This window comes from Lasioglossum baleicum, unplaced genomic scaffold, assembly GCF_051020765.1.
Source record: "Lasioglossum baleicum unplaced genomic scaffold, iyLasBale1 scaffold0021, whole genome shotgun sequence".
Classification (NCBI taxonomy): Eukaryota; Metazoa; Arthropoda; class Insecta; order Hymenoptera; family Halictidae; genus Lasioglossum; species Lasioglossum baleicum.
The window spans coordinates 4,547,968-4,561,111 of record NW_027469081.1 but is presented as its reverse complement, the minus strand read 5'-3'; the positions used below and the strand labels follow the sequence as shown (position 1 = coordinate 4,561,111).

At 34.5% G+C, this 13,144-nt stretch overlaps 1 protein-coding gene across 19 annotated transcripts in view; it reads left to right on the top strand.

Moving 5' to 3' along the window:
* Positions 1-13,144, top strand: part of Cic (Putative transcription factor capicua) — a 106,008-nt gene that overhangs the window by 26,314 nt on the left and 66,550 nt on the right. The window contains exon 1 of one of the 19 annotated variants that reach the window (XM_076444733.1): positions 5-487. The exons of the other annotated variants lie outside the window; for them this stretch is intronic. The gene's annotated coding sequence lies outside the window, so the exon portion shown is untranslated. Of the gene's footprint in view, positions 1-4; positions 488-13,144 lie in introns of those variants that run through there. 19 annotated transcript variants of the gene reach the window in all.

Genomic DNA, 13,144 nt, shown 5'->3' with positions numbered 1-13,144 from the left:
ACGTGTCACGTTTACATATTTTCGGTGGAGACGTTCACCGTGGTTTTTTGTCGAGGGTTCACTACGAGACCCAGAGATCCCTGCCCTAACCTTTCGCGTTCCGTTACGCGCCGAAACGGTTATGGTTTCTCACCAGTGTTATTTTTTCTCGGGTCGTTCCCGTGCTCACCGCACACCGCCGCGGCTGTGCCTGTTCGAAACGTGCGAGTGGTTCTTATCAAAAGTGTCTGTGCATTGTTGAATGCGTTTCCAGAAACCGGACGATAGTGCTCTCGCGCGTAACACATTATATGTATAGAGGGACCCGAGCGAGCGGTTCGATTGATCACGCTGCGGCGAGAACTACCTGAATGGAAAGTAACTCTCTCGGTGACTCGGGAATTATAATTAAAGCAAGATGGTTCTCCGCGCACGAAAGAGCTCTGCGAACGCAACCAACGGCCGAGAATTATCAATTCCCAGTAATCCGTAATGGTGCAAAGCCTTAGTAAGTTATGCATTTCATTTGATTCTCCATTTCGTGGGTACGTACACACCTTGAACACTGTATTCACGGCATTAGCGTACAGAATTTTGTCCCCGTCAAACAAAATACATACGGTCGTTCGATACAGAGTGCTAATTCAAATCGCGAACTCTGTCATAGACTCCAAGTTCGAATTTCGATATTTCGATCCGTGACGGTTGACTACAAAATGTATAGGTTCAATGTTTTAAGACTGAAGAAAAATACGAATAAATATGTGAATCGTTCTATACGAAGCTACGGTTACTGTGTTCAGTTGTGTTATAACCTCTTCGCAACGGTGTGCTATAGTTCACTTTATATTTATCTCCTTATCTCCAAGTGCATATTGTTTGCCGATATGTACTACAATGGACCAAAGATCACGTTGACGATTTTAGCCAACTTGAAATACATAGTAGAACACAGGGGCTCGTCTCGACAACGGAATTATAGGTTATTTTGTTCGGCTCTTCTACAACCAGAGCCTCCAAATCATTTTACAACTTCCTTCTCCGTTGCATCGAGTGTTCGACTGTGTTCATTAGTAGACTGCGGATTTTATGCATTTATGACAAAAATATGTACGTACAATTTAAAAACCAGTAAACATATATTAAATAGATTTAAGAACATCTCAGTGTATCAGTTTAAACTGTGTACGAGATAATCGGAAGAAGAACAAATTTTCTACGTGGCCCCTGTTTTTTGAACATGATGTAGACATTTTTTATTTTGCATAAAGATCCGCAGTCTAGTGGTTAGTGATTTAGACAGCGGATCTCGATGCAAAATAAAAATGGTCTACCGGAATTGCAACAAATTCCAGTGAAATAGACATTTGTTTTCTTCCGTAATATGTTTAGTAGGTTGAAAATAATATAATAGTGTTCTCAAATTCTTCTCATGTGTTTACTATTTCAAATTACACCGACTCTTTTTTTGTCACAAACGCATAAAACCCCCGCTGTCTAGTGATTAGTTAGAATGTCTCAGTTCAGATATGAATGTGTATCATGACCAGTGTTGTAGGAATTAGCCGTTAATTGGCTGGTTCGAATATCGCGAGCGTTAAGGGGGGCATTACGATACTAGTATTTACAACGATCCCGTCGACGAGATATCTGCATCGTTCGCTGCATACATTAATATCAACAACGCGCCAGTTTTGATTTTTAATACACCTACGTTTGTAGAAATCTTGCACCAGATGTATTCGCTGGCATATTATGTACGTGTACAGGCCGTTTCACACTAGGGCTTTTTCTGCTGTTCGGATTTAATATCCGAACACAGTTACAAAATTGAGCTTGCACAAGCCTTATTACATATATACAAAGCTTACAAAGCTTTATTTATTCGATTAATATTAGGTCGTTCGAAAAGTCATTTCGTTTTCTTAAAGGAAAGCCAATTTTTTACCATTTAGTACAGGCCTGGCCAACGCACGGCCCGCGGGCCGCATGTGGCCCGTCATGTTAAATTGTGCGGCCCGCCAGGCGATTTTATATTTCCATTGAAACTTTTGTTTCTTGTTGTATGTATACAAGAAATATTAAATAAACGTAGCGTTATTGCGAATCCATTTCTATATTTGATATCTTTGATATAATTGAGTTACAGTGCAACAATGAAATGAAACAAATTTTTGCGTCCACATCAAAATTTAATTTTTACAATACTTATATTAAATCCGAGAGATATCCCAACTTGAGATATTTTGCACAACGAGTTGTAAGTTGTAACAGCTTTTGGATCCACATGTGTTTGTGTCAGTTTGTGAAACATTTTTTTCGAAGATGAAATTTACAAAGAGTTCATCACGTGCTTCGTCTAACTGATGCCAATTTAGAGGACCAGCTAACAAAAGATGTGCAACGTCGAACATAAATATAGGTTTACCAAAATTAAGTGAAAGAAAGGATAAACAAATATCTCATTCATTAAGACTCGAGAGTTAATTATATTGAATTATAGTATAACAGTAAAGTTTTATTCGTTGTGTATTTGTATTACATTTTTTAAAAGCATCTTTACCTAAAGTGCGGCCCGCTGTAACGTTACGCGTCATCAAAGTGGCCCGTGAAACCATTTGGGTTGGCCAGGCCTGATTTAGTATAACAGCCTGGAAATAATATAAGGCAGGCATTTGCAAATTTTCTGCCGATTTCAAATTGTTCTTTAAGATGCTGAGGTATTTCGTCTTGTCCACAGTTGTATCTACAAATTCCATAATTCCAATCCCATTGACTGCCATACAGCCCCATAACCCATGACATAGGTCGTTCAACGCTTTATTAAAAAGTTATAAACAAAAGTCCAGAACTCAAAAGGAATAGTTAAGCGATATTTCAGTACGCGCAGTTATATGCAGTTATTAAATTAATAGTAATTTTAGTTTGATACTAATTATTAGTACTAATCACTTAATACTACTTAATTAGGTAACTTAATTGTTACTTCTGATACTAATTTTAATATTAAATTCACCTTAGGAATACAGATGTTTCAAAATGGGATTTGTAACTCTGTACAAAGTTCATTTGTATTTTGTTCCATCTTACAATTAGTGAATGAATCATTAATTCTTCGTATCTCTGTTCATTACCCGTATTTATTCTTGTTCTATAAACTTTCTCCTTTCAAGTACCCACACATGAAAGTCGAGTATCGTAAAATTTCATATTTTTGTTTACAACTTTCGAATAAAGCGTTAAATAACCCATGTTGATATAATTTTTTTTCTTATTTAGACTCGTAGAGAGTCTGACAAAGTTTAGCACTTGAAACTAAGGACACTCTGTATACGTCAGTTTCTTCAAGTACATACATATGATAATATTCGTCTTACGATTAGGTACATATGATAATATTCATGTTTTTTCTTTAAACCTATAAACTTGCTATACTTCAATATCTTCTTTCTTTTGATTAACACAGTAGCGAATTGCAATCAATCAATTGCACAATCGTTGATTAAAAGTAGTTTTTCCAATTGCTGCAGAGTTACAAGTAAATCGTTAAAATTCGAACATGTTTACATTTGCAACCGAACGAATTTCTGTTGCAACTCGATAATTGTCGAATTATTAAATCTCTTTTACTGAACACTCTGTATAAGTTGAAACCCCTGTAACTCGAAGATTTTCGTTCCGGTCTTGGAATTCAATGTGCAGACTGTGGTTCGATTGTATAAAATATTTTACTTTGGAATTCAGATTAGAGAGAAAATATATTCAAGTACAGGATTCAGATTGAAAAATGCTCTAGAAGTGATGTATTTATTGAACTGTTGATATAGAAAGACCAGATCGTTTGCATTCTTCGGTGACAGGCGCGATGTATTAACGTTTACAATATTTCCTGCAGTAGGAAATATCCTTCCTGCACTTGCTGAAGGTGACGGGATACATAGAAACTTCATATTTGAATAATCACGAAAGGAAATTCGAATTCGATTACTCGGGCATTCGAGTGGTATGAGAAGAGGGGAGATGATGAGGGGAGGGTGCACGAATTGAGGGACAAAGTGATCCTTTCTCTGCCAGTACCGGATTAGTCACGTGATATTCTGATATATGAACGACAGAGACGAAACGCGTCACGTGACCAGGCCGCCACGGAAGCGTGGGAGAATAGCGCGGTAGAAGGGGAAGGTAGAGTGGGTACACAAGTCTTACAATTAGTCTGACGACTCTGGGTAAGAGTTTTCTTTTGATACATCTGCGTTAATTCGCTTCATTGAGAAAAACTAAAAAATAAGAGAAAGTATGAATTATCGAGAGTAGACGGAGCATGTTTATGCAATGTTTAATTTCTATAGTCAAATTCTAAGAAATTGGCATATAATAAAATCCTATTTTTAATGGGAACAGCCTTTGTTGATCCAAAACAAATAAAAATCTTACTAAACTCTATGGAATTTTGAGAACTCGTCGAATTTCTTCATTGATAAAGTAACATTTAATTATCGTAGTCTTCATCGTGCACTATTATTTATTTTGCGGTTATAGTGATTAGTAGACTGCGGATGTTTATGCATTTTCCAATTTCTATAGTCAATTTTTAAGAAAGTGGCATATAATAAAATCCTATTTTTAATGGGAACAGCCATTGTTGATCCAAAACAAATAAAAATCCTACTAAACTCTATGGAATTTTATGTTCTAGCATTTTTTGGAAATTTTCGTAAGTCATACATGCATAAAGATCCGCAGTATAATCGAGAGAGTACACATACTCTCAGTGTTGTCAATCATCGGTGACGGACAAGAAACAAATTAAAGATTCCGTACCGGTCACTGGTTTCCATATTGAATTTTCGTTCATCAATGATTTACACAGTACCGTTTGTTCGCGTCAGTTACTGGTGACCGACACGTCGGTCACGCCGGTCACCGCTGGTGGACACAAAATCTTCCATTTAAATCTATTATCTGTCCGACAAGAACTATTAATTATTGTTACAGTAACAAAAAGATATGGTGGACAAAGTGTTGCAATTGTATTGTAGAGGTGTATATTACATTCTCGTTTTTTAAATAAGTTTTTCTTCCGAAATTTTGGTGCTCGAAATTCTAAAAAATAAAAAATAGAGAAAATTGATGTAACAGTATAAGCACATTGATTTTTCAAATTTCTTTCAGCTTTTGTTATTCAGTGGTGTTCAGCCTGATTATGTATTAAGGAAATATATTTTAAGTGGCAAATATAGTTGAGCATCCATCAAGTGCTTTGACAGTAAAATGTTAAAAAATTCAAAAGGTTATCGATCACTTTGGTCTGTAAACGGCTTATATTACAGTTATGTTGAAATGCTACATTGCTTGTAGTATGCACTACAAGTTACTTCTACATCTACTTCAAGCATTCTACATATTACTATTAATTATCATGTGCAATCGTAGTTTGTTACACTTGAGGTACAACTTTCGTGCGATTATATACCACAATGTTGAATTTATTATACTCAACTTAAACTATATTTTTCACATGATTTAAAAAACACATGCGGCTACGTTTCTTATCCGTGGTTGAATTCTCTCTGCAGCCACAAGAATAAAATTGATCTTTTACGATAAAGAAAAGAAAAATAGAAAAAGACTAATTATTATATTGCATGCTATTCTTGAAACTATACATATAACTGCGCGTCAACTATTTTTATACCGAATAGTTTACATCAGGCTTGGATACATTTGAATAAGATAACAAATAATCACTTGAAACAATGAATTATTTTAAATACTTTTTTTTTGACGTTCAAATAATACTTTATTTGAATGATTTTTTATTTCGGTTACAGTGTTAAAATAAATAATTTCACTTCAAGGAGAGAGAGAGAGCTAAATATATATATATATATATATATATATATATATATATATATATGATCATATAATATGCTAATTTATATAGTTTAACGAGAGATTAGCTGGAATCGCTTTCAAAATTATTCTTTAGTACGCGGAATTAGTAGAATTTTGGAATGTACGAATTATTTGATGGAATATGAAAGACGTGGAAATAGTTTTTATAAAACATTATTTGGCTGTTCAAATAAAGTAATATATGATTATCTCAAATGGCGCGTAGCGATATAAGATAATATATTATCTTAACGATCATTTTCCAAATAATTTATTTCGATAATGACCAACCCACGCTTTGCATGTAACTTGGGTGGCACTCTCAGCTGAATGATCCTGTATTATGTGGACTGGCATATGTATAAACCCGATCCAGTGTCTCAACAGCTGTTAATCGTATTATTCCGTTAATATTCTATTCGTAATTTTCGAAAGACCGAGCGGCTGTCCTGTGCCCCGTGCGTTCCGAAATTACTTGAATTTTTCTATCGTTTCATTGAAATACACAAACGAATATGGTCGAGTGTATATGTATATCGGTTCTAAAAGTGAACGAAAGTTCAAAGTTGATTCACACAATCGTCGATAAGATTACAACGATGCACACGTGCATCGGCTTCATTCTTCCGTGACGTATCTGGTAACCGAATGCGAAAACGGTCGAATATTCATTACTGGGTTCGTTGATACAACAAAATTTCCGATAGTGATAAAGAACATAACTAACAATGAAGAATATTTGATACACTCCGTGCGAATATCGCATGGAAACAGAATATGTTTCGACTATTTATTTAGCGCACAGATTGCACGGTCAGCGAAACGCGCACCATGCAGGTTGAAATCCTATTTATTTTCAACAAAACATTTTGCGTAATTCTACATACTGAATGAATATTACTCATAGGTTTTTACAGAAGAAGTTTACCGAAGTTTTTACTTTTTATTTGCGATTTATATCATGCATGCATAGGATCAGTTGGCTGTAACAAACGCACCCGAGCGAAACACAGTTAAAAAGAATTGTAAAATAACTTCAGATCAACCTCGTTGTCTTCTTGTTCGAAGAAGTCATTAATTGAGATACACTGAGTTGCTATGGTCGCAAATTATTTCGATATGTGCGCACATCTAGGGGTTGTGTAGAATGCTATGCAAGCTTGAGATTACTCGTATTATCGTAGTGTGCGTGACTATTTTACGTAAACAGAATTCATCAATAGCAAGGAACAGCAATATTTACGAAACAGTTTGCAAGGTTGCACACATCTAGGAATCAGAGTAGCCAGATTAGGAGTTCCAGAGGAGTTCCAGTTCCATTAGGAGTCTCCACTCTACCTTCCCCTTCCACGACGCTATTTCCCCACGCTCCGCCGCGTCCCGACCACGTGACTGATCCGGTACTGGTAGAGAGAGGGTAACTTTTCCCCCTCGATTCGTTCTCCCTCCTCTGACGACTATAAACGTAATTTAACATAATTTAAGATATTAACATTAATATCTGGATGCAGCGATTTTGTAAAGCAAACTTTTGGAAATGGCGTTTGTGTTACGTAAATTGTAATTTTCCGCCGTTGTTTATATCTGAAAAATGTCATTAAATATTTGAATTAAATCGGTTTAGCAATTTCTGTGATATGGTTATTATTAATTTTCTGTCCAAGCCGCGTTAGTATTTCTTGGTAAATACAAGAGTAGGCTCAAAACATGTAACGTGCATACGTATACATTAATATACGCTACATAATAATCACAAATAAACGCTTCGTATTAACAAAACATATTTGTTGAAGTAATCTTTAATTTTACTTCGAAAATGTTTCGTTTAAAATGTTTCAATCATGAATTGTTAAATGTTTGCATGTACTGCATCGGTAAAAGAAATTGTACATTCACTATTGTTGTATTTTTCTTGTTTCGAGCTATTTAAAGGAGAAGGTTATTAACACAAAATGAATTCCATATAATGTTGAAATGATAAGCGCTATCTAACGGTTCATTGTTAACAGTATCGTAAAAATAACATTGAATTAATTTAGTTCAAAATAATGCGATGCGAAATAACTGATAAACACATTTATTTTTTAAAAATTTCGACTTGAACCACTTTTATAATTATGAACATTTCACGTGTAGAGTATTTCCTATGAATTTATATTTTCTTCAGCCATAGTTAATTAGGCTACCACTTTCATTTCCTTATCGTTAATTCTCGTTCGCATGACTCACCTCGTTCGATGTTCGCGTATGCATTCATTATGCGCGAGGAATCGCAACATAATAAATGTTATCTTTCGAGACTTGCGACATAACGGCCACGGTTAATCGCATGGCATCAGTTTTACGTGCCGATTGATTCAGAGCATTCACGATCGAGAGCCAGCGCGACTCGATCCTGTTCTCTTTCATGGAAAAATTTATTCAGTAGTGTGTCCCCACACTACCTACGTTCCCCTTCTACGACGCTATTCCCCGCGTTTCCGCCGCGGTCACGTGACGCGTTTTGTCTCCGTCGTGCATGTGTCCGGTACTGGCAGAAAAAGAGAGGGTGACTTTCTCTCCTCAATTTGTGCTCCTTCTCCTCATCTGGCGACTCTGCATGGAACGTCTCATTTTCCTCTTTTATAGTTTGATTGTTGCGTTTTAAGACACGTTATTTATTACAACTTGTCACGTACGTGAAACCAGTTACGAACCTATACAAAAAATCAATACATTATCATTAGATTGAGGTTTCTCATGCGCGTTCGCATTTTAATGCATTATTTCATATCAACCAAATTGAAAATGGAAAGTTAATTCAACGTATTATTATGTGTACCAATTAGAAGTTTATGCTTTATCAATATGTTATCAATATTCATATAGAAGTAAGAAAAATATTAAGAAATGAAAAAGAAATATTGCTTTTGTTGTTCAGATTTACAAGTTATGGATTCACTTGCATTCTAATGTGCAGGATAAGTAAAATAAAAACTCTATTATCGGTATTTTAACTGTATTTCATTTTAATTCGCACAGTTGCGTATATAAATGCATAAAATTTGCAATTTAACCGTCGCGCATAAATAACACGAAATGAAACGATCAGGCGAAGTGGAAGCACATTGTTAAATATGGAACAAGCTGTGATTCGAATTTTGTAAAAACTTATGCAAACTGTAAGTGAATAATGTCTGTGAAGTTATCGACTAACGAATTTTATGATAAAGTTCGAAACTCAATGTATAATGTCCCGAAAAGAGGATACGCACACTGAATAAACTTTAAGTAGATTAAAGACAGACACAAGCACATTTCTCAAAATGTATTGAATAATTTAATTCTTTCAAAAATTCCGGACGTATGCAGTTACGATCAAATTAAAAATACATATCACTAAGTTGATCTAGTTTTAAATATATTGCTGTGAAGGTAAAATAATTATTAATTGCTAGATCCACACAAAACAGTCGGTGAAATCAAAAAGGAGTGATTTTGAGGAATTTTTAATACATCATATTATTTAATCCTAAAACGACAAACTATTTTCCCATATTTTTTTTTTTAATTGACTAACAACGAACAATTTTGTTGTTGAAAATCGACACCTTTCCTTAAGAAGTCCACCATTTTTTCTGAAATCAATATTTCGAAAAGACATCGTTCAACAACTAGATATTATAATATACATATAAGGTATCATAAATTCTTTTTTAACCCTGAGAACTCAATGAGATTAGCCATCATTTTGTAATTAATAAATATGGTTAAACGAAAATTGATGAGACACTGTCGAAAAATCATCTTTTCAAACTACAAAAACATTTTCGGTATAAACTTTTTGAGCAAAGCTATGTTGAAAAATGACTTTTTTCACCTCTTAATTAAAACTCCTTAGTTAAATAAAACGTTGTTTACACAATTTTTAATCAATATATGTTCATACGCGTTTTTAATTAATATAAGAGGGATAAGAATCGATCTCCAAGAAGGGATAAGATGTTTATCTCTTACTTATACATACATACATTATTTTTTAGTACGTAACTTCAGTCGGTGCAGTAACCGAGTATGTAACATTTTTCAATTGTACGTAGCATTGTTATTATCCCATTAAAATCTAGTTCGCTGGTTTAGGTCTCCTGTTACATTACATACATTATAATTGTTGTGTAGACTGTAGTTACGAGTGCCAGGGGCACACGAAATGGTATTAATACACGAGCCAGGTTATTTACCGAGTATGTGCTTCTTAAAGCATACATACATATATGTTCTGTAATCGCGGTTAACAACTAAGACTTGGTGGCATTCTGTCGCCGGATTTTAGGAAAGCAACGTGACGCTACCGCAGAGGATTAGATACTAGGAGACAGTAAATGGAAGCCCCATTTCAACGCAGGAAATTCCATACAGTGGAACAATTATTTTTTTTACTTATGACTAACCAGCGGATCTTTATGTAAAATACAAAATTTTCTACTTGATTTGCAATCAACTCGAGTGAAATAAAATTTTATTTTCTTTCTTGGTACGTTTAATAGGTAAATAATATAACAGAATTTTGAAATTCTTCGAACGTTTTCACTGATTTTTAGGACATAATCCTAGTCTATTATTGTACAGCAATGCGAGAAAAATATATTTACCATACATTCTTTGTGATCTTGTTTGTTGTAATACAATAATTATAAAAATTTCTCACTTTTCGATTGTATTTTCATCGTAGCACAATCGTAAAAATCATTAGAAATGCATTACAAATGTATGGTACAAGAATTTACTTTTTTTATAAGATAAGGTCTGCCAAGTGTGCCATCGAAATTACTGGTGAACTATTTGGTATATGAAAATACGGTTGAACCTGAACAATGTAATAATTAGCTCTTTTCTGTTTTGCTAGTTTACCATAAAAGGTAAATTTTAATCTTGTGGTTGCAGAAAAAATTGAACCCCAAATAAGTAACCATAAGGGTATACGGGGTGAAAAATTAATAGTTACTGAGATGTTCTCTATAAATGATTGTTACTGCAGGTAATGCCCAACATGGTCTCCATTACAATTAATACATTTGCGTAATCGATCGATAAGAGCAAGTCGGAATGTTTCTGGAGAATTTAAAGGCAGAATGTTGTTTAACATTCATACTTATAGAATTTTTCAAGTTCACACATATTTTACTACACCGTTAGAATTATTAACCAATAGACTACTTATGTTGTAAATACTGAAAGCGATGGGCATCGATAACGATAGATTTTTGAAACGAGCACTTACAAATGTTTATAATCTTTCGGTTGTTTCTGATGCAATAACACCAGAAGTACTTTCCAGAGTAGTAAGTTGATGTCGGTAAACATCCGCCTTTAGTTTTCTCCGAAGGAAAAATCGAGTGACGTCAGATCCGCTGAGCACGCTGGCTGACACTATCCACCCATCGCTACTGACTGCTAAGTGCGATCACGTGGAATTTCCTCATTGATAAAGACATTTACTTATTATTAGACTGCGGATCTTTATGAAAAATCAAAATTGTCTGCGTCGATTGCGAGAATCTAAATTTAATCATTTTAACAGATGAGAAGTCATACATATATTGACATCTTCAATTTTCAAAATGTTCCTACAATTTCGAATTTCTTCTACTCAATTTTGCTATGAATTGCATAAAGATCCGCAGTCGACTTATTAGTCTTCATCGTTACTTGCACTACTATTTTTATTTTGTGGTTTACCAATTTTTGTAGACAAATTTTAAGAAAGTGATATGACATAAAATCCTATTGTTAATGGGAACAGACTTTGTAGATCTAAAACAAATGAAAAGTATTTGTATTTCCATCGAATTTTATATTCCAGCCTTTTCTGAAAATTTTCGTAACCCATAAATGCATAAAGATTGCGCAGTCTAGTGATTAGAAATTCTTCACCGTTCAGAATTTCATAGAAAGAAAACGACTATATTTATTGTATGCCTATGTTTTCTTCAAAGACTACACTGTCTACAACAAAATAGAATTTTATTTCGGTTGAAAGGAAATTTATAACTATTAGACTCTGCTCAGAATCTTCATCACGAGTGTTACTCGATATTGCAGAGCAACGAGTGGATTTACTGATGTTGAAAACATCATGATTTTTTATAAATATTATTTATCAACAATAGTATTTTTATATTTCGTTTTCGTGGGCAACAGTTTCAGCATTTATGCATTTATGACAAAGATCAGAGGGTGTAATTTAAAAGGGTGAAAACATTAGAAGAATTTAAAAATACCATTATATTATTTTCAACCTATCGAACGTATTGACGAAGAAAATAAATTTTCTACCTCACTTCAGTTTGTTGCAATTCAGGTATAAAATTTGTATTTTGAATAAAGATCCGCTGTCTACTCGTAACTAGCAATTTTTGCGGAGCATTTATAATTGGTTTGTCTTGCGACGAAAACTACGAAAAGTACGGTCAGAAAGTCCAGTTTATACGACTGTTATGGCTTCGCTCAAGCACCGTCTAGCTTCGCCGTAGATAAAAATCATTTCAATCCTCTTGCTACTCTGCATAATAAGCCATCGTGAGACGCTTACCGATACACTAATGTTCTCTCGTAATCTACTGAGGAACAGACCTTGTACATATGCATATGTTGATAAACACAACTGAATACATTTCGCGTTTTACTTTATTCGAGTGTACCGCGCTTGACCATTTGTTTTTCAGTATTTATGTCATAAACAATACTGTTCATCTACCATCGTGATACATACTACCTTGGCATTGCTTCACTTTTGTGATAGTCAAAGTTATCTGAATGTCAAATGCCAGACACACTTTACAACGTTTTAACGCCCAATACAAAATGCGACAGAACAAGATACATATGTGCAACCTGAACAAAATCTTGTAGCAAATCGTTAAAAACGGTTTTTGTTCCAAGGTTTATTCTTTTATTCGAAGTCGAATAAATTGTGCTTCATTGTTCGTATCATTAAAGACGAAGGAGATCGAAGGAATTCTCTGTTTTAGAGTTTAAACATCCTGTGTACAATGTGACCGTAGTGAAAGCGGAATAAATTCAATTAAAATAGTTCATATTTATGACCGCAAATTTTGTCAAAGACTAACTGTCTTTGTCACGTTAGATTATAACGATACATGAAATTAACTGGCTTGATCGGGAGACAAACAGCCCTGACAAATTGAGGCCCGATGGATAATCGAGACCCAAGGGACATAATTCCCTTCATAATATAATCGTATTTGAACACATATTTGTTTATAATCGG